General features: G+C 41.2%; 1 long non-coding RNA gene across 6 annotated transcripts in view; it reads right to left on the minus strand.

Annotated features, from left to right (window-relative positions):
- The window catches only part of LOC108446169, a 29,323-nt gene extending 15,998 nt beyond the window's left edge, over positions 1 to 13,325 (minus strand). For all 6 annotated transcript variants that reach the window (XR_001861291.1, XR_001861289.1, XR_001861286.1 and 3 more), the window contains exons 1-4: positions 9,676 to 13,325; positions 7,909 to 8,007; positions 2,835 to 2,990; positions 2,102 to 2,241 (exon numbers count right to left, since the gene is read on the minus strand). This is a non-coding gene — a long non-coding RNA (uncharacterized LOC108446169). The remainder of the gene's footprint in view (positions 1 to 2,101; positions 2,242 to 2,834; positions 2,991 to 7,908; positions 8,008 to 9,675) is intronic.
- Positions 13,326 to 20,230: the final 6,905 nt, after the last annotated feature.

The raw sequence follows: 20,230 nt of genomic DNA on the forward strand, positions 1-20,230 counted from the left end.
TATCTGATTAGTACAGCAATGTATGGAAGGGTGATGATTAGATCTTTTAAATCCAAGTCCTCAAACCTTGACTCGCTTCCAATGGATTTTTGAGAAGCAGAAACTTTTTATCTCATGCCAGTCAGAGCCTTATTCTGATCCCAATCCCAATCTCTACCTTATGCTTATAAACACCATTTCTTGAGGCAACAGCCTGAAGATCTCTATGTGATAAGCTGTCTTCCTCTGCAAAGGTTCTGGTTTTCACCTTTCCATCAGTTCTGCAGCCTTCCTGCAGCTGCTTCTGGATCTGGCTTTGATTTTAAAAGAATTTGGAAATGGACGTTAATTAAATTGCATTATTAAAAACTTCACAGCTGTTACAGCATCTCCTTGTTTCTGAATTAGCACTACGAAAACACAAAAAAAAACTCATAAGGAAACCTCAAACTTTAATTTTAACAGTGACTGGCTTTTGATATCTCTTCTCATAAAAACCTTTGATTGATTTGCCACCATTAAAATATCTGCCCTTCAGGTTTCTTCCTATAATGGACAAAGCTGAAGATGGGGTAAGAAGATGCTTCAAAACTCCTGTTAAAATTTGAAAGAAAACCTTCAACAATTCCTAACATCCATCTTAGTACACTATGCATCATCTTCCTTTTGTTCTTACTGACAAGTAATACATGTTGAAAACTCAGAATGAAGTAAAGGTATTATTCATGGTCTATCCAGGTAAAATGTTTTTTAAGAAACGAATGAACAAAAAACAAAGTGTCTGAGCAAGAAGGAGATTTCCAGGGCATCCAGAGTCAGTCTAACACTGATCCCGCTGACTCCAACCACAGAAATATGAGGCTGAGGGGGAACGCTTTGGAAATCCCACCACAACAGGCAAATTTTGTGGGAGAAACATATAACGGACGTCTGTCAAAACCAGAATGAAGGAATGCATTCTGCATTTCAAGGCCTGAAGGAAAGAGCTTTTATGGACTGAAAAGAAAGGAATAGAAAGTAAATTTGGCTAACCAAATTGGAGAGAGGGGTGGATTTTTGTTTGTTTGTAACTGGCATGGTTTTTCAATGAAGGAATCTGGAGAATATTAACAGTTATGCCTAAATCTATGCTGGAAGCATTTCTGTCGTTTTAGAGCCAAAAACAGGCTCTTGCCAAAACCTGTAAACTGCTTTTTCAAAAAGGAAAAGAACAAAAAAAAAGCACCTTCGAAATGGAATTTGCAATTCTCATAGCAGGCAATCATCAGCTCCAATTAGCCCCTGGCAGAGGAACCTGAGCGAGAGTGATAGACTCAGTGCATCCAAAAATGTTTAGTCTAGACTAAACCATGCTGGAATTCTCTGCAGACCAGACCTCAGCCCTCTGGATTGCTGACAGCCATCTATATTGGCCACAAACAACAACACAGTGGGGATCCTGTTCCATGCTTCCCTCCCACCTCTCCTTATCTAGTCCCAGAGCTATTCCCCCTCCCAAATCCACAGGCACTCAGGTAAAAAGCTGTTGATGGCTGCAAGTATTTGAAGCCTGGTTAATGAGCATAGGTAATGCTCCCCCCATTCCTCCAATTACCTGTACAGTGAGCATGTGAGCCAAACCCAAATTAATAAACCCAGAAAAACATGTTCATCTGCCTGACAGCAGCCAGAAGCCACTGTTGCCAGAGAGAAAAGAGTTTGGAGCTCTTTCTAAAATGTTGTCAGCACAATTAATTCTGAAATACGCTCTGAAAATGTGGAACATGGCCCATCTGTCACAGCTCCTCGTGTATTTAATGATTAGTGAGAGGGAGTGTAAACTCAGTGTTTCATCTCCAAACCCAGCTTCCCTGTGCAGAGCATTCAGCCAGTAGTTAAGAATGTCATCCTTTCGCAAACTCAATCCTAAGTGGCATCTTCAACAGAAAAGAAAGTTACCAACTAACTCCTTTGTCACCAGCCCCATTACAACCACTACCACAATAAAGTAAGGCTGGAGTATTATTTTTCTTTCTTTATACTAGAAATTGGCCACTGGCCTTAGCAGAGATAATCTGGTACTTCTCTGGAATCCATTCCTTTGGCAAAGCAAAAAAAGTCATAATATGTCAAGTGTGAATACCTGGTAGGCTTTTCTTACACACATCGCTTGAATGGCAATTCAGAGACAACTCCAAGTTTTCCAGCACATTTTCTAATGGCTCTAAGTCAAATTTAATGATCACCACACACTGGAGAAATTCAGTTGACTCAGGTCCAGACCTGAAATCCAAGAACAGACACATTTAGATCAATCTACAGACTGAGCCACAGGAACTGAGGGGTCTGCGACTCGGCCTGTCCACCGAGAGACAAGCTGCTACATCCAGCTCTCATTTGTAATTGTCCAGGACTTAAAATATTATTTTTCCTTTAAATTCCAACAAGAGCTTGGTCTGCTAAGTAAAGCCAGGCTGGTGTTTTACACACCAGCAGGCCCATGCACTTAACAAAATGGCCAGAACCTTTTCGCAAAAAACGTAAGGAAGAAGTAATACACAAGGCCACACAAGTTTACAACAAGAACTGCCTCTCAAACCTGTGGCAACTGGGTAAGAGTAGTATTAGATCAGTACTGAGTTTTGGGAATTTTGTCCTTCATGAGGTAAAATAATATTCACTGGATGCACATAAATCATTGTACTTGTTGTACTCGCACCAAACCATGAACTCAACCTGTGATAATTTCCCAAAATCATACACAAAAGAGCTTAGATAATTACATGTATAAAATATAAGTAATAAATAAATAAAACAAGCCCTGAATTCCACTTCAGCATTTTGATGGATGCATTTACTTCACTTACAGGACGCACCTATATGCTCCAATTAAAAGATGTTACCAGGTGGACACAGGAATCCCGGTTAATCAAGGAGCCACATCTAATTACAGTATCACAGCAGCCACCCATCACTATCTCCAGAGAAGACAGAACAGATGTTTAAAGGGATTCTCCTGGGATTTAAGAGTCCTTGAAGGAAAAAAAAAAGTACATCTTGAATTAATCAGGCAAAGGATTGTAAAAATTCTAATTTAAAGATAACCATTGGGAAATTAAGTCTATTAGTTAAACAAACTTTCCTAAGGAAACAATGCCTAGTTTTCTTAGGCTTTACATGCTTATCCACTTGCCCCAGGCCAGGCCAGCTTCCATAGGCAGCTGCTCTCATGTTTTTGGGATAGACTCTGCCTTCTTTTTTGTACTGGTGCTGTGCCCCGGCCTGTGCTCACACCTAACCCCCATACATGTGACCCTGAGAGAACATCTTGTTCTAGAAACAATGCAGCTTCAGAGGGACCTTTGGAGCCTGCCACATAAACACTGAATTTAGCATTATTCAGCATTGCTCCTGTATCAACTTAAAAAGAGGGATAAAAGAAATGTCATATGAATCAAAGCCATCCAAGCTCTCTCCAACAGAACAGACTCTGAGGATGTACACATAGTGCAATGAATTAAGAACTGGAGTTCATATTCTCCTGAAGAGCCAAACTGAAATGACTAAAAGCCCCTTTGAAAACTGAAGGAATGTAGGAAACCGGAAAGGCTACTCCTGTTATGCTTCCAAGGCTGTCAAAACCAGGAGCTGTTAGAAATCTTGCTCACCAGCAATTTCCAGCATGATTTCTCACTGAATAAATTTAATTCAGAGTCAATTCCTAAATTATAGCTTGATAAAACATCCGTAACAAATATAAAATAGCCTAAAATCTGCCATAAGCCTTAGAATTACATTTTTCATGGAGCAGTTGGAATGTCCAGGCCAACATGAATATACTTTCTTGTGGAGTGTCTGTAAGTTGGATTGAAGATTAGCTAAAACTGGCCACACATCTTTCAACCAGGTTCTGGAATTTGCTGTATCTCTGCAGCAAAATCCAGAGCACTGCAAAAGGGATGGGCCTTAGTAGTTTCTCTTTGAGTCCCTGTAAATAACAGTTATCTTTCCATGTGGAAACATGGAGCTTTAAAAATGGAAGAGGAGAAAACAGAGGTTTTTCCTATAGTCCTGGCACAGGTGTGGTCCCACTCAACATCAGACCTCCCACATTCCCTTCCTATCTACGTACAGATGTCAACAGGAACAACTTACTATCATATTCCAATAATACTTCCAAAAGTAGACAAAGAGCCTGACTCACTCCCCTCTTCATTCAGTACAGAAACATTCTTGCTGTAAGGTTTGGTTAAAGGCCAGTGTTTACAGACTTTAAAACAACAACAACAACAACAACAACAACAAAGCCATTATCTGACTCCAGCCACAGGAACATCCTGAATGCTAAACACAGTGAAAAGGGGCATCCTAAGAGCAATAACATCTGCTCTTTAGAAAGTGACATTTTTGTGCCAGCAACACAGAACATGAGTGAAATGCAATGGAAATGTCACTAATTTCATGTTGACTATGGAGAAGCTCCCAAAGTCCCAAATTCTCCAAGCAAACCCGTACTTTAAGCTCTTTATTTCTGACTTGGAGCATCCTGGTCTAGTGGAAGGTGTCCCTGCCCGTGGCAGGGGCTTGGGATGAGGGGGGCTCTAAGACCCTTCCCAACCCCAATGATTTTAGGATTCTATGATGTCAAGCAGTCTGGCTCTAAGCAAACCCAGCACCAGTTCCTTGCGACCACCTACAGCAGCTGAAATATCACTGCTTTGCTGCTGATGTCCTCAGCCAGGTACAAATCCATCAGAGGGAACAGTGCATTGCATGCTGTATGGAGGAACTATCATTTCTGACCATGCCCCATTTCCTTTCAACAGGCTCTGGATAGATTTTCTTTCCAAAATGAAGATTCCAACCAATAGGGATAATCACACCTATGCCACACCTATGGAAACCAGGGACATGGTCCCCCTGAACACCAGCGCCACTCTCCAGACTGGGAATAAACATCCCCAGATGCAGAAGCCTTAATAATATTTTTAATATAAAAGTATAGCTTCGCTTCCTCTATGCTACTTAATTCTGCACTGTGCTTATAGGGTTCCTCAGCAGGGAAGAGGTCAAAGAAAATGAGATTTCATTCAGGGAATCGTTTCATTCTCACGGAGTGTTTTACAGAATGGGACGGAAAAAGATGGAAATGGATATTCCCAGAGGACAGTGATGTAATACTCTTGCATGGACTGATGAGTATCTCAAGAATACAATCCTAAGCAGGAAATATTAATTTTTCTCTGGCTAAACTTAAGTGGTTACCCTTTTGAGGACTATGAGATCCATAATTCAAAATGAGATTTCCTTCACGTTCATTTTTTTCTTCTTTTAAAGTAAAAAATGCAAAATAAATATTTAATATCTGTTGGACTCAATAACCTCAATATTTGCAGATTTCCCATGTTCACCAGCACATTTCTGAATCTATCACTTCATACTAGCCCCAGGAGAACTGCCATACCCTGCCTTTGAGGTAGCTGAGGGTGCTCACATACCTTCACTGCAGCTTTGATGGCTGTCTGGTCCCTCACTGAAGAGGACAAGAATTTAAAAAACACACTTTATTTCCTAAGAAAAATCTATTTCACAGAGGGGGAACTTAGGGTATGGATTCCCTGTAGAAGGAGGATTTAATTTACAACATGCCAGTTCAGACAAAACAATCAGGATTCTCTATATTCCTTTGTGGCAAGGAGCTAGAAAAATGGTTAATCAAATTTAGAGTCAAGAACTGGACTCTCAAAGTTCTGATATAGTTTTTCAAAATTAGCATAAAAATTAGACACTATTAAATCCTTTGTTTCTTAAATTGACGTGGGCATAACAGACTGCCATTTTTCCTTGTTCCTCTGACTAAGAACTTCAGAAAGACTCAAGCAAACAAGGTGCTGAGAGCAGGACCTGACCTGCCAGGTGCAGGGATTCTCCAAGCAGCAACACTACACAAACCCCTAGTGCCAAAGCTCCTTGGTTTCCTTGGATGCAGCTCTTCAAGGGGCATTTCAGGGAATGTCTTCTAATCTCAAAGCAAGAGAAGAATCAGATGTAAATTGCTTTGATTTGCTGTTATGGCTGCTGTCATACAAAAAAACGATTAGCATACCTGCAGAAGCACTCACCTCCCTAAAACTGGGACATTCCAAGTCATGGTGTTCAATTTAAGGATATTCTGAATGTTCCCTTCAAAATGCAAAAGACTGGTAAATATAATCATGAAATGCTTCACTTTCTGTACAGACAGACTACGGGAGATGGGAGAAGTTCACCAATTCAACCAATTTTCCTCAGGTTTTCTAGCCATGGCTCCACACTGCTACCCCTTCCCAGAAACTCCAGTGTGTTGTAGTGGAAGGAGAGGAAGGAAAAATCTGGATGAATTAAAAACCCAACTAACTAAATGAAAAAACCCATCCAACAAACCACCTAACACACTAGAAGAGCCCTCCTTCTGCTTCTCCTGAGAATTCCATAACGAAGCAGCCAGCACACCATATCCTACTCCTGGAGGACTTTCTTCTCTCAAATTGTGAGATCCCCTTTTACCTCCTTCAATGAAACAGCAGATCAGAAAGGATTACCACAATGCTGCCTTTCAAACTCTTCTCCCAAAAATGGGGAGGAAATGGACATTTTTTGGGAATGTCAGTCACTTCTGAGAAAAAGTAATTCCTCCCTGATAACATGCATTTAGACCCTGATGCAATTAAAGTGATTACACGTCCACAGCTCCTAAGTGGCCCTGGAAAATGGACAGGTCTGTACTTTCTGAGAGAATTCTCAGAATTCTGAGTTTGGTAGGAGGATACTCAAATCCAGGAAAAATGAACCAGTTTTATACTTCTGAATATAGTTCCAGAAATTCTGAGATCTCTAAAATTAATAGAATTGTTTGTGGTTTCTACAAAAAAAAAAAAATCTTAATTTATAACAGTTAAATTCATGTACAGATACTACTAAAAACAACAAAACTCCTCCATCCAAAAAATAGAAAAAATAATGTTGACATTCAAAACTGAAAAAATCAAATTATTTAAAACCAGATGAAGTGCTTTTAAACAACTTTGGGAGCCGTGGTTTTTTTATCTCTACAAGCCTCTAACATGGGAGGTTTGCCTGTGGTGTGAGTGAGTCCCTGCAAGTCAGATTTAGCTGCAAGAAATTCGTGGAGTTTAGTTGCTTATCTTAGATTGTCCAGACTGCAATGGCCTGGAAACACACAAAGCAGTTTTGCAAGATCAGATTTTTCAAATGAAAATTCCAGTACTGATTGTGTTTCAATCTGGCTGGAAATCTCTCCAGCACAGATTCTTTCATACTGGTTTAATAGTTTCAGCTGAAATCTGGAACTTTAAAAGGGTATTGCAGAATTGAAAATTCTGCTTGAAAATCAGAAAGCCCTCAGATTTGGGTGTGATCTGAGCGGTGACAAAAAACCATACAAAACTCATCTACTTCCCCGTATTTTTTCCTGTCATTTCACTTCCAAGCTCTGCTTCAGGATTGAAGAATTTATCTTAACACTGTGATGCCATTTCCCACCATAAATATTGAAAATATTTCAGACCCCAAGAGCTGTCAGCAGACCAACAATCTTTTAAAGGTAGGGCTGAGAAAAATTGGCAGTCCTCAACGTAAAACCTCTGTGAGTATCCTTAACAGTATCTTTTTCCCATGTAACAGGATTCTACTGCATCAGAAGAAATTATTTGGAAATTATACACTTACACACAAACAGAATCCCAGATCATGGGGTTTTTTCCGTGATTCATGAAAAAGAGGTCAAAATGAAAAGAGGGTATTTTTGACTTAGACGCCTCAAAAAGCCTGCAGCAACCAAAGGTGTCCAGCAACAAAGAATCAAAGTATTCTCTTTGCTGCAAAAATATGAATTCACAGGCTTTACTGAGTAGGCAAAGCTGCATTTCAAGAGCTAAAATTTTACTGTACCTTCGGAAAAAGGGTTTCAGTTGCACAGGGTTACAGCCAGCTCTTTTCATCTCTGACCCAGAAGGCACAACTCCATAATGGGGCAGCTGCCAGAAAAAACTGCAGAGGCAAGAAATCAATCCATCAGGATTCCAGGAAAACACATTTTATTCAGTAAATAGCACTGTTTGCAAGCCTCCTTTCAAATGATGAAGCTCTTCTCTGAGGATATGTACAAGTTACACATGCACCTACCAGAAGTGTTGGAGAAACTTGCCAAACTGTATTAGAAGATATGGCTGAGATAATTATTGAGCAAACCCATCTTTAAACCATCTTTGCAGCACAGAACACATCCGGTGTCTTCCCTGTGCATAATCCCTCCACCTGCTTCTCATCTCTCAGGGACTCCTGGGCGTGTGACAATATAAAGAGTGAGTAGGAGCGAAGGCAGGGCGTCCGGCAATCCCAATAAAACCCAAGCCCTGGAGACACATTCCTTTGGACAATTTCAGGACAACTATTAATCTGTAAAGCACAACAAGACGGGCTGTGCAACAATGCAACAATCACAGAAGCCGTTTGAAAAATCCACTCCTGCATTCGTGAACACCAAAGTGGCAAAAAATAAACAATAAACTGCTACTTAATAGCTTAGAGTATCTGAAGTTAGTATTTTAGAATATCAAGCAATTTTTCCAGACTGATAAACTACTCATCAGCCAATTTTTATATGTTTTGCTGGAGACAAAAGTTCAGGCTGATTGGGAATATGCGGAAGAAGGGCAACAAGGCTCGTGCTCTTATAAAGGAGAGTTAGTGAGATTTTAAGTCTTCCCTAAGTATTCCATGAGGCTGGACTTTATTGTGTTTAAAACAATACTACTCCATTAGCATCTCTGGTTTGGCAATACAAAGGGCTAAGGACTGAAAGGGCACAGTTTTCCATAGGAAAGTAGGTACTGCTGCTCAAGCAGTGAAAGGAGCCTGGTCCACACCTTCCGCAGTGCCTGGCAGCTGCTGGAAAGCACCCAAATATCACCTCTCACTGATGCAAATGGGCAGAGAACACAGCAGCAACATAAACAAACCATCCTTGAAAAGCTCCCCAACACGCAGCAAAAAAATGGCCGTTTTTTAAATGCACAAACTGATACCAATCCACAAGAGTTTCCCTTTCAGCAGCTGCCAGGATAAGTTTCCCCTTTAGGCAAATGCTCCAAAACCGGAGCCCATTGTCCATGAGAAATTGCAGCTTGACTTGAGCACACAGTGAAGAAAAAAACCCAGAGAATTCTGCCCAGGGAAATTAATCATTCTCAGCACCTCTGCAGAGCCAGTCTATCCCTTCAGCCCTGACCTACATACTGCACACACAGCACTTCAAAACAGTCTGACATTTAAATCAAAACTCCTCAGCTTCCCGCTCCCTCCCTGCATTCCCAGCGGACGAACGGCCGATTGACTGGCTGCCCTTGAGATAACGGTATTTAGTGGTGCCCCAGAACACCTGCAGTCTCCTCTGGATTTTTTGCACCTTGGGATTGTCCTGAACTGAAGACTGGAGATGTCACCCAGTGGGGAGTTTGTTACACACCAATGGTGTTTCAAAGCATATAGGAAAGGTGGTGGGCAATGGACAGGGAATATTTAAAAATAATCACAGAGTCCTGGAATGGTCTGGGTTGGAAGGGACCTGAAAGCTCGTCCATGCCATGGGCAGGGAGGGACACCTTTCACCAGACTAGGTTGTTCCAAGCCCGTCCAAAGCAATGGCGTCACACCCACCTGGTTTTTTTGAGTTTCCTTCAGAAGAGGGGTTGCTCAGACGAGAACTTCACCATGCAGCACAGAACCCCTGCAAATTGAAACAAATTTTCCAGTTAAGGTAAAGCAAAGCTGATCAGGGAAACTTTTCCTGATGAATAAGTCAAAGATAATGGACACAGGACAGAGGGAATTAAGTTAAAAGACATGAGGTTTTTTGTTTAGAAGAACGGCATGTGTCAGAATGTTGTTATTTATAGTTCTTTTTTAGTTTTTCACACTAACACAGTAAAGTTACTTATTTAAAATCCCATGTCTTGAGCACTTTTGAGCAGTAGCAGAAAGACACATCATCACTCCGAGCAACTGGTCTTCCAAGCTACAAAGTAACAGCACTTACAGCCGTGGTTCTGCCCACTGAGGGACACAGAAGATACATCGCGACGCGCAGAGGCTTTTTTGCGGAGGGAGGGGGAGTGGGGTGTGTCTCTTATCAATGATGAGACAGTAAAACTTTACACATTTACATTTCCAACTATGCCCACTGCAATATGAAACAAGTATTATCCCAGTGTTAGCGGGGAGAAAGGTCCACTCCTGGGAAATCACTTTTGCTTCCTTTCAGTTAACTGCAAAACCCATAATGCTGAGGCCCATAAAAATGGCATGGAACAAACAGTAGAACATCATGGAAGTGTAACTGTTCGATGAAGAACAACTCCAGACAGTGTGGCTACGATTGCACACTTTTCCACTGTAAAAAAGAGGAGCCCATCCACATTTTGTAACTCCAGGGGGGATGAGTTCCACATTTCCAGGATTCCCCAGAGCCATAAGCAAGTTGCCTTCACCTGAGGCACTCAGGAGGCAAGGAAAGCTCCTGTACTAAATGATGTACCAGGAGCTTGGAGAGAATCCAAGAATATGGAGTGTTTGTCCAATGCTCTGATCACTCACCATCTCCCTCTTGGTTATCATTTTATTCTTACACTGCTGTTTTGGGATTTATTACAGACTAATTCCTATTGCTTTACCTTTAACTTGCAGAGAGCACTGCTAATGGGCAAAACTTACTGTACCTACAGAGGCTGTTTCCTCTGCTGTTCCACACCCCTCTCCCACAAAAAGAAAGCATTAATTGAAGCACCAACAGTCAGAGCAAGAGCAGTATTTTCCAAAACTGTTTTATTCCCTTCGTTTCACCACTATTAAAAAACGTGTGGCACACTCCATCTGCAGCCCTTGAATTTATTACCTTCCCCCAAATTCTGTGCTGTGAGGAACACCAGTGTGAGAGCCCAGAGTTTTCCTGATATGGAGAGGGGAGAACATGTGCTCACCCAGACCTAGTGCCTACCCGTTCCTGATTGTCCGGTGAATGTTCCAGTGGGAAGCACTGCTTTTCCATGATAGTGGGATCTGCTGTGAAATTGCTGTATTCACACGAGCAGTGACCTTGCAAACAAAGCCTGGAAAGTGTACAACATCCTATGTGCAACATTTTCTATTAAATACCTCAGGATGAAAGCACAGTAAAATGAAATTTCTATAAAGAGTTGTGATTTTAATAATTTCAGTTACTAAGTTCAGTTTTCTGGAGATTTGGCAGGCTTTCCTGGAGTATACTGGGATATCTGAAACCTCTTTTGTTCTCTTTTTCTATTTTTTTTAACTTAGCTATTTGCAACCATCAATGAATAGTGGCAAAACATGGCATTTGGAATTAACCCTGAAATCTTGGAATTGTCTGCTGACCAAAAAACCCAAAGCAGAATGCTTCAGTCTTCAAGCAGAGTATCTTTAATCCTCTTTTAATAACTAGGTTTCACTGTGTCAACGTATTACATTATATCATATCAACCCCTTGATGGCTGACATGCTCCAAGAGCACAAGCGCAAGGTTTTTTACTTCAATGTTTCACAAGAATTTTATGTGTTCATTTTACTGGAATTTACATTAATATCTCTCATTAATTACAAGTTATGTGCTCATTGCAGAGCTTACAAATGGTCTGGAGGCCACAGACCCAAAGTTTTGTGATTTGAATAAAAATAATAAAAAATGCACAGTATCCCTGGTTTTTTTCCAGCCATCAGATGCCTGGATCGGCTGCACATTCCAACACTTTGGAAAGGAGATTCTGCCTCATGTAATAGCTAAAGGAATGTTCCAGTCTCATTGCTGGGGAGGGTGCAGAGGGACGAATGTATTTAGAAAACAACTCGAAGACCTAACCTGTCTATTTTTTCATGAAGTCACCTAAACCCTTGTGTCTCCTGGGTATGTTTTAATCTCCAGGCAGCACAGTTCTGCTCTGTTCTAAGGTGGAACCCCAAGTATTCCAATCCACATCATGCTGCTCAGGCAGCCAAATAGCAGGGAACAGGTCCAAAGCCAGCTTCAATCCACGATTTTAAGTGTGCCCATCACCAAAACGTAAATATAATGGGATACAAACTGCCCTCACTCACCTGACATTAGATATTCCTGCTTTATCTAGTACAGCTATTTTTAAACAACTTTTTATTGAAACAGACTTCTTATCGATAGCAAAATGCAATGATCTAAATAAAATGTGCAAAAAAATAGGCTAAAAATCTGAAAATGCATTCCTTAAACTGCCAATTATCAAGATTTTTGTCAAATTCTGGTTTAATTTGTCTAATTCTGTCATAGTCTGTTGCCTTTAAATGCCAAAATCAATGGAAATTGCCTCCTAAGAGCAGAAGTTCTAAGAGATCAATTCATTTCATCCTTACGCACAATAGGACCTTTTCAACAGACCTATGTAGTCTAAGAGGAATGAAAGCAAGATGTTGTTCATGGGATTTAATAAGGCTCTGAAGAAATTATGAAACCTTGACAAATCAAACAATTAATTAGATTGTGCAGGTTTGAACACCATCGCACAAAACCTGTTCCTAAGGATCTCATTTCCTACCAGATTTGCTCCAGCAATGACGCAGAAAAGGTTATCAATTTCTCCTTATGCTAAAAGCCTTCTCAAATGTGAATCCAGGAGGAAAGATTATCCAAACTGAGTGAAAGCCATTTTTAGGGAGGACGAGCTTGTAAACTTTACCAAGTTCACTATACAGGACCCATGACAGCGGTGTTCCAGAGAGCACCTCTGCAAATATCCTAAAGCCAAGAGCAGGTGTTGGGTCTGGGAACACACTCATGAGGGGCAGACATACTTTGTCCATATCTGACCTGCCATCCCAGCTCCTGCTTCTCCAGGACCAACAGGAAGAATGCCTGAGAGAAGCAGGACTGCAGACAGCTCGCATGTTTGCAATAACTTTGGCAACAAACCTGCAGTCTGAATAAAATCTCCCTCAAGCGCAGCAAAAGCCCCAAAGACTCGGGGTATCGGGAGAAGAGATGCTGGTCCCACCTTTGCTGGGACCTTTTCCTGTGTAAGGAACATGAAGACACCAAGTCTCCAAATGTCACTCCGGGACTTTATGGCAAATTATGAATTGGTTTGGTGCTCAATTTCTAATGTAGCAGAGAAACAAGGTATTTGTATTAAAACTTACATGCGAGCTCCATTTCCCTCTTATAATGTGTGATTCTTAAGTATTGTTAAAGGTCCTCACCGGTTTGCAGCTCTGTTCCAGCTCCATCACTGATCCCACACCAAAGGCACTGGTGTGTGTGGACAGACCACGGGCACACCAATGGAGCAGGAATTAGCTCTGCCCTGATTCTCCTCACACTTCCAGCAGCCAGATGCAGCTCCACACAATTTGGCACTGCGTGCTACTGGGCACTGTGCACGGCTCATGGTGCCACCTGGGCTGGCCTAGTTTGCACTGGGCTAGGAAAATATAATTATCATATTTTCCAGCTTTACTCGAGCTGATCCCCAGAGTAGCAAAGTTTCCACATAAAGCAAACAGTACTTTTTCTTTGTATCCTGCCAGTCCTTGCAAATGGTACAGCTGAGAGCAGGAGTGTTTAAGTGATGAGAGTTCTTCTGAGAAGAAAGGAATAATTTGCTACAAACCTTTTCATCTTTTACCTCAGGCTGGTGTCAGTCTTAGGATAAACAGATGCATCAATCTCCCTAAATATAAAAGTAATGTGCATGAAAGAAGCATATTTTTAATAGTTGAAAGCTGACAAAGAATTTACTATTTATAAAATAAGAGGCATTTTTCTTGTATACCTGAGAGAAATCAACAGGAAGAAATAAAGACCAGCCTAGTAGTACTTAGTATTCACAGAATGTTTTATTTCTTTGCTCTCTAAGGTCACATTCCCAACAAAACCTGAACTTCCAGTTGACTGGACTTTGCAGAGGCTCATGAAACTCAAGGATTTTGATTTTAAGCAGTGCTTAAACCAGCTGTACACCCTATGGAAGAGTGGGGGAGATGGCTGACCCAGGGTGAAGTAACACTGGTTCTCATCAAGTTTAATTGCCAAAACCATCTTGCACATATCAAAAAGAGAGAGGAAGGAGAGGTCATCCTTGGGCTCTCCCATCTGCTTTTCCATAAGACTCCTACTTCCTCTTCCAAAGTACTGCACTGTCTCACTTTCCTGCTGGGCTCCAGCCCCAACAACTCCACCAAAGAAGGAGCTGCTGAGGGTGTGCAGAACAGGGGGGAGTACCACCAGTCACATCATCCCATGAGGACTCTATCCTGGATGCACAGTCAGGAACACATCCACCAGGAGATTGGGGGGAGAAACCCACTACATAAATGCACACTACTGTGGCCAGTGTTTAATTTCAAATGGAACATATTTTTCTAAGAAATAACTGAGGCACTGGGGAATGCTGGAATTAAGTCAGAACATGAGATTCATGGGAAGCTTGCCAACCCTAGTAGCAATCCGAGTGAGGGCCACATTTGGCATCTAAAAGGATTGTTTTTCACTCTGATAATAGCAGCGAAAATTGGTCCATCAAGTCCAAACTGGCAATGGTTCTCATGGCCCTGGTGGAACAGACTTCTCATGGTCTGTGAATGCAACGCATGCTGAACTGACATTTGATCCCACCTCCAGGTCCGACACAGAAAGTTAAAAGCCTCCCATGTGGGTCTTGTTTGAAAAGATAGACGGAAAGGCAGGGGACTGAAGAACTATGTATGAACAATGATGGGCCCCATTTTGAGTTAGAGACATCCCCATATAGCTGTGGTACAGATTCACAATGGATTTACCGTTCCTGTTGAACACTAGCTGCCACCAGGAAAAGACAAGAACACAGTATGGGCCTGGGCCGTGATGGAATCCTGCTATGGGCTGGATCACACTTCCTGGGATTGAGTTTGCAATATAGGAAAGCAAAGTATAGAAAACAAAAACTAGGTGTGAGAAACGGTATCTGTTTTCCATCAGAAAGCCAACCAATGCCTGTCACTAGAGCTGGTCAACATTCCCAGGAATTAAAATCAGGCCCATTTACAAGCAAGAAACAAACACCCGACTCAGAATCAGATATATAAGGTTCATAAACACAGGTGTGGAGGGATTACTGCACAGTTACAGGGAATTTCAGGAGGACATCCCAAGAAGCTCTTGTCCACAGGAGAGACATGATAACTGTCAATATGGACATTCCCATTTCATACTATCAATCAAAAAAAACCCAACCCTGAATACTTATCCCTAAGGACACGTGGCTGACTCATGGACACTGCAGCCACATCAGCTCAGTTGCAATGAATTTTCAGGATGGAAACAGCCAGATTTCTCTCTTCCATCTTTGATCCCTGTCTTGGGGTGACTGTAGGATACTGTATTCCCTATCGTCTGCCCTATGCCAGACATGAATCCTGTGCCTGTGTCTTTAAGCTGGGTCTGAGAGAAAGGGAGGGGAAACAAAAAAAGGGAAGATGCTTTCCCTTTCCTTCGGGCCCCCACACTGGGCGCCAAAGGCACAGGATTCATGTCCGGCATAGGGCCAGACTGGAAGCTGGAAGTTGCCTGTGAAGTGCAATGACATGAATGATATGGTTGTCACTGACAGCTCTCTCATTTGATCTTGGTGATGTAAGGCGAGACTGAAGTGGGTGCTGCCAATGCTACAAAGCCACATTTTGAACCTGTTTTTCTCTTACAAAGTCAAGGCAGTGCTAGATTCCAATGGCATGGGGCCTTGTCCAACCCTACATTCCCTGTGAGATAAGAAAGGCATTGACTGGGCTTTTAAAATATACACATGGAACTGCCCAGATGCTTCAGCCAAGAGAGCAAAAATGAGACAGAACCAAGTCCTGTTTGTCCATTCACATCCCATCACAGAAAAACTCCCTATCCAGACACACTGCCTATTAACCTAGAACAGACAACTGTGATCCAAATGTCATTTCAGCAGTCAAACAGGGATAGAGCACAAATGATTTACAAAATGAGCTTAATGCAGATACACATTTAGTCATAGCTGCTGTTCAGACTAGACTGGAAGAAATCCAAAAACCAGAAGGAAGTGAGAGCGTTGGTAAATTAGAAGGAGAGATCAAGAGCTTGCTTCTGTGAAGAAATCCCAGCTTTGAAATCCAAAATATTTAATACCAACTACCAATATTTCTTCCAGAGCAATGGGAGGCATCTATAAAGAACACCTGGAGTCTTTGTAGACCAGCAAAAGCACACCACAACTTCTGTGTGTCCTTGAACTGAGCCAGCAAATCACAAAACCATGAGCTCGTGCTTATGGTGGCTGCTCAAATTATCCACAAAATCGGAGGCTTTTTAGAGTGAAGAGGAATATTAGTGACTGAAATTCGTACAGATGGAGCACTGCCCATCATATGGGGGAGGATTGGGGTCAATCTTGTTAAGACATAATAGGACTTTATTCATTAGGGATGAAGAGATTCGGCTCCTACCATTATAAGAGAGGATAAGTGCAGCCGTGGTTTAACCAAATTCACAGGAGGTTGAATAAGGCTGCTGAAACAAACTAGACAGCAAACTTCCAAGGGCTGCTGGAATATTTAAGATTCCACCTCGCCTGGAGGATGGATGCCTGCAAAACATAAATGCAATTTCTATTATGAAAAGGATAAAATTTCAAACTGCTGCTGGCTTATATAAGAATTATGGGGCCTATCAATCCATATCATGAAGGCGTAAGCTGATCACCAACCGGGATGAGGAAAAAATCCCCTCTGCTCCAAGCCCAACGCAGCGATAGTGCTGGATAATTAACAGGATATTGAGGAGAGGCAGATTAACACCTTGCTTTAAAGCATCCAGAAGTGGGATATTAGGCCAGATGGACAGTTATCTGCTCAACTAATGCAACTTTTCTACTCTTAGAAAAATACACCATTGCTCAACAGAAATTCCCAATTATTCCTGGGTTTTGTACCATATGAATCACTAACCACTTGAACCACTGACATTTCAGTGGTTTTACTACAATCTGTGGCTCCTGCGATGTCTCAAAGTCAGGATCTGTCTTGCCACCCTCACTAATCACAACTGCAAACCAGGGAACAACTGTCTCTGATTGCTATGGCAAAGCCATAAACAGATTACTGAATTCCAGGATGCAGGCCTTCTGAAATCTGTCTGGATTAGGGTACATTACAGTTGCTGCTATTCTGCTCCAAAGAGCGAGCCTGAGTTGTCTAACAGAGAAAAGTTGCCTTTTTTTGAGATAGTCATGTCAAAGAACTTTGAGAGAATAACACACAGCAAGTATTCAGCACACGTTAAATTATTTTGGCAACAAAACTGATGAAGAAAAACACAATAAAAATGCTACAAAGAACTTCTCCGAATGTTTCTTTGAAAGAATTTGTATGCAGCCAAGAGCTGCTGATTCCACACCAAATTCCTAGGCCAACCTTTTATTTCTTTCATTTTCTAAATATTTTATTGGTACCTCTAAATTTTCAAGCTTTTTATTAGGCAAAGAGCATGTCTTGCCAATGACTTTTCCTCTACAACTCTGCAAGTTTTGTTTCCAGTGTTTTACCATTATTTTCAAGTATTTTAGGTTGCAAGATCTTCAGATTTTGCACCATTTAACAGTGGCAAGTCTCTGCTAAATGCCTGATACAGCAGTGAAACAGTTATCAGCTTAATTATCAACACCAAGACTGTAAGGGAAGAGTCACCCAAGTAGAAATGAAAACCACCTACCTCAGAATCCCATGACTGCTCACCTGCACTTGGTACCACAGAAAGCAACTGCAGTTCTTGTTTCCTAAAGGAGAAATGTGTTAAAGATTTCCAATTCCACCTTTTCAAGATGGGAGAAGCTCCAGTAAGGTTGATTCTTTCCAGAACCATCTCACTAATGTTATTGCTAATTGTCACCTATTTCCTTCATGTTCATTTTAGACAACTGAAAGGAGCGATTCTATGTTTTTAAAAGACATAAATCCTTCTTGGCTTAAATCTTTCTTGGCTGTTCAGTTGCAATGACAATTTCCTATACATGGGTTTCGAGTGGTAATAAAACTACAGTTCATCAAGACTCTGGTTTAATTTTTCCCCAATAATGTTCGCCTTTAATTCTGTATGAAACGGGACAGGAGTTTTCAAGCTACATTTGTTTCTGGGAAAACTATTTTCTTTTCCTTAGCACAAAATAAATATCTACTTACTTCTATTTTATCTGAAAAAATGTTTTCAGAAAAATGCTTGGGAAATATTCAAATAATGTCATGTAATAAAACTTTACCAGGATATCCTGGAAATTTTAGAAAGCTCCAAGCTGTTCTGGGTCACACAGCGTACAGCAGGCTGTGAAATGTATACAGGGAAAGGCATCATGTATACAGTACTGGGAAAGGTTAGCTTTTAACCACTGTGCTGGATGAGCACAGGACAAGCAAAATTGATTTCAGAAGCTAAAGAGATGAAGTCACGTCGCACTTGAGCTGCACTGAACTTCCTCAGCACTTTGGGGAGCTGTTCTGACCAGTCCCTAAGCTGTGTGTGCCTTCCCTGAAGCAGTTCAGAAGTTCTTCACAGGACCAAAGACATGCTCATACATTCCCTTGAGATTGGGCTCAAAGCAGTGGAATTCTCCTCCCTCCCCCTAAAGCCCTGATGTACAACAAATGACATCTTGCAGGGTTGGGAAAAAATCTTTTTTACCAAACAAATCCTATTGTTTGTTTGATTCTTGTGGTTTCCTGATGCTGGCTGGAGTTCGGGGACAGCAGTAATTCCGTAGGCTCTAAATCAGCCAGTTGGCTGGCTTAGAGGCTGGTCTTACAAGGACACCAAGGAGCCTCTAACCACATTCTAAAGCAGAAACTCTTTCACACAAAAAAAATCTCAAAAATCAAGAATGCTTTCATTAACACCCTGTGTGCTAGTCTGAATTCAGACTCTCTCAAGGATTAGGAGTGCCAGTACAATTCCACAGCAAATGCTGGGAACCACCCCAGAAAACTCTGTGCTGCAAGTTGATACAGTAAATCTGTAAATTCAACACATCTAAACTCAAACTTTTAGTTATGCAATAATATAAGCTGCAGAAACACTTTCCCTGGAACTGTTCAAGGCCAGCTTGGACAGGGCTTGGAGCAAGCTGGTCTAGTGGAAGGTGTCCCTGCCCATGGCAGGGAGGTGGAATGAGACAATCCTTCAAGGTCCCTTCCAACCCAAACCATTCTGTGATTCCATGATAGAACTTACTGCTTACATTTCCTTGGAACTTGCTAAAAACCAGAAGAAGATGGTATATGTTTTAAAATTGGGTCAGCACAATAAATACTAATTAAATTAATAATGGTCCTGTTAGGCAAACGTTAGACTAACCAAGAACTTGAGTCTGCTACCCCCCAGACCACGGTTATTTTTCTAAAGAATTGTTACTTTTGGAAGCACTTATGACGCCCGTCATATTTTTCGGAAATAGAACAACATTTCTTCTATCCTTTATTGGAGGAGACAAAAAATAACAATCCTAAAGAGGTGTGGCCATTAAAAATCATCTGCTATCTTTGGCCAGAGTGTGAGGAGGCAGCTCCAGCAATCAAGCCAGGTCCCCAGGGTAGAAAGAAGAATTCTGTCTCTTATCCACGTCCCAGGTTATTCCAGATCCTGAGTTCTGGCAGATCTAGTAAAAAACTGCACTTGATGACACCTGTAGTTTTGAAGCCAAGTCTTCTCTCTCTGCTACATCATAACTCTCCATAGCAAGGAGAAATTCCTGACTCTTCACTGACATATGGCATTTACTTGTCACCCACGGGCACACACATGGCTACTAAATCATCTCTAAGGTCCCTTCCAACACAAAACCAGCCTGTGATCTTAAGAAATAGTTTATTTTCTACAGATATGTACTGTACTGCTATTAAAAAAAAAAAAAATATATATATATATATAAACAAAATCTCTCCCTGAAATCCTCACTCAACTACAGGCTTATGCCAGCTATTGGCCTACCAGACAAACATTGCTGAACTACTTCTAAGTTTTGAACTGTATTCTGAACCATTTTAAGACATGTAAATGATTAAGCTTTACATCATAAGATATATATAAAGAAATAGAGCACTTTGTATCTATTTTCTCCCCTTTCAATGTATATCAAACTGTTCTTCATTTCCAACTTTTATTATCTCCCCTCCTTTTTCTTAA

The sequence above is a fragment of the Corvus brachyrhynchos genome, unplaced genomic scaffold (assembly GCF_000691975.1).
Source record: "Corvus brachyrhynchos isolate BGI_N302 unplaced genomic scaffold, ASM69197v1 scaffold764, whole genome shotgun sequence".
In the NCBI taxonomy this organism is placed as follows: Eukaryota; Metazoa; Chordata; class Aves; order Passeriformes; family Corvidae; genus Corvus; species Corvus brachyrhynchos.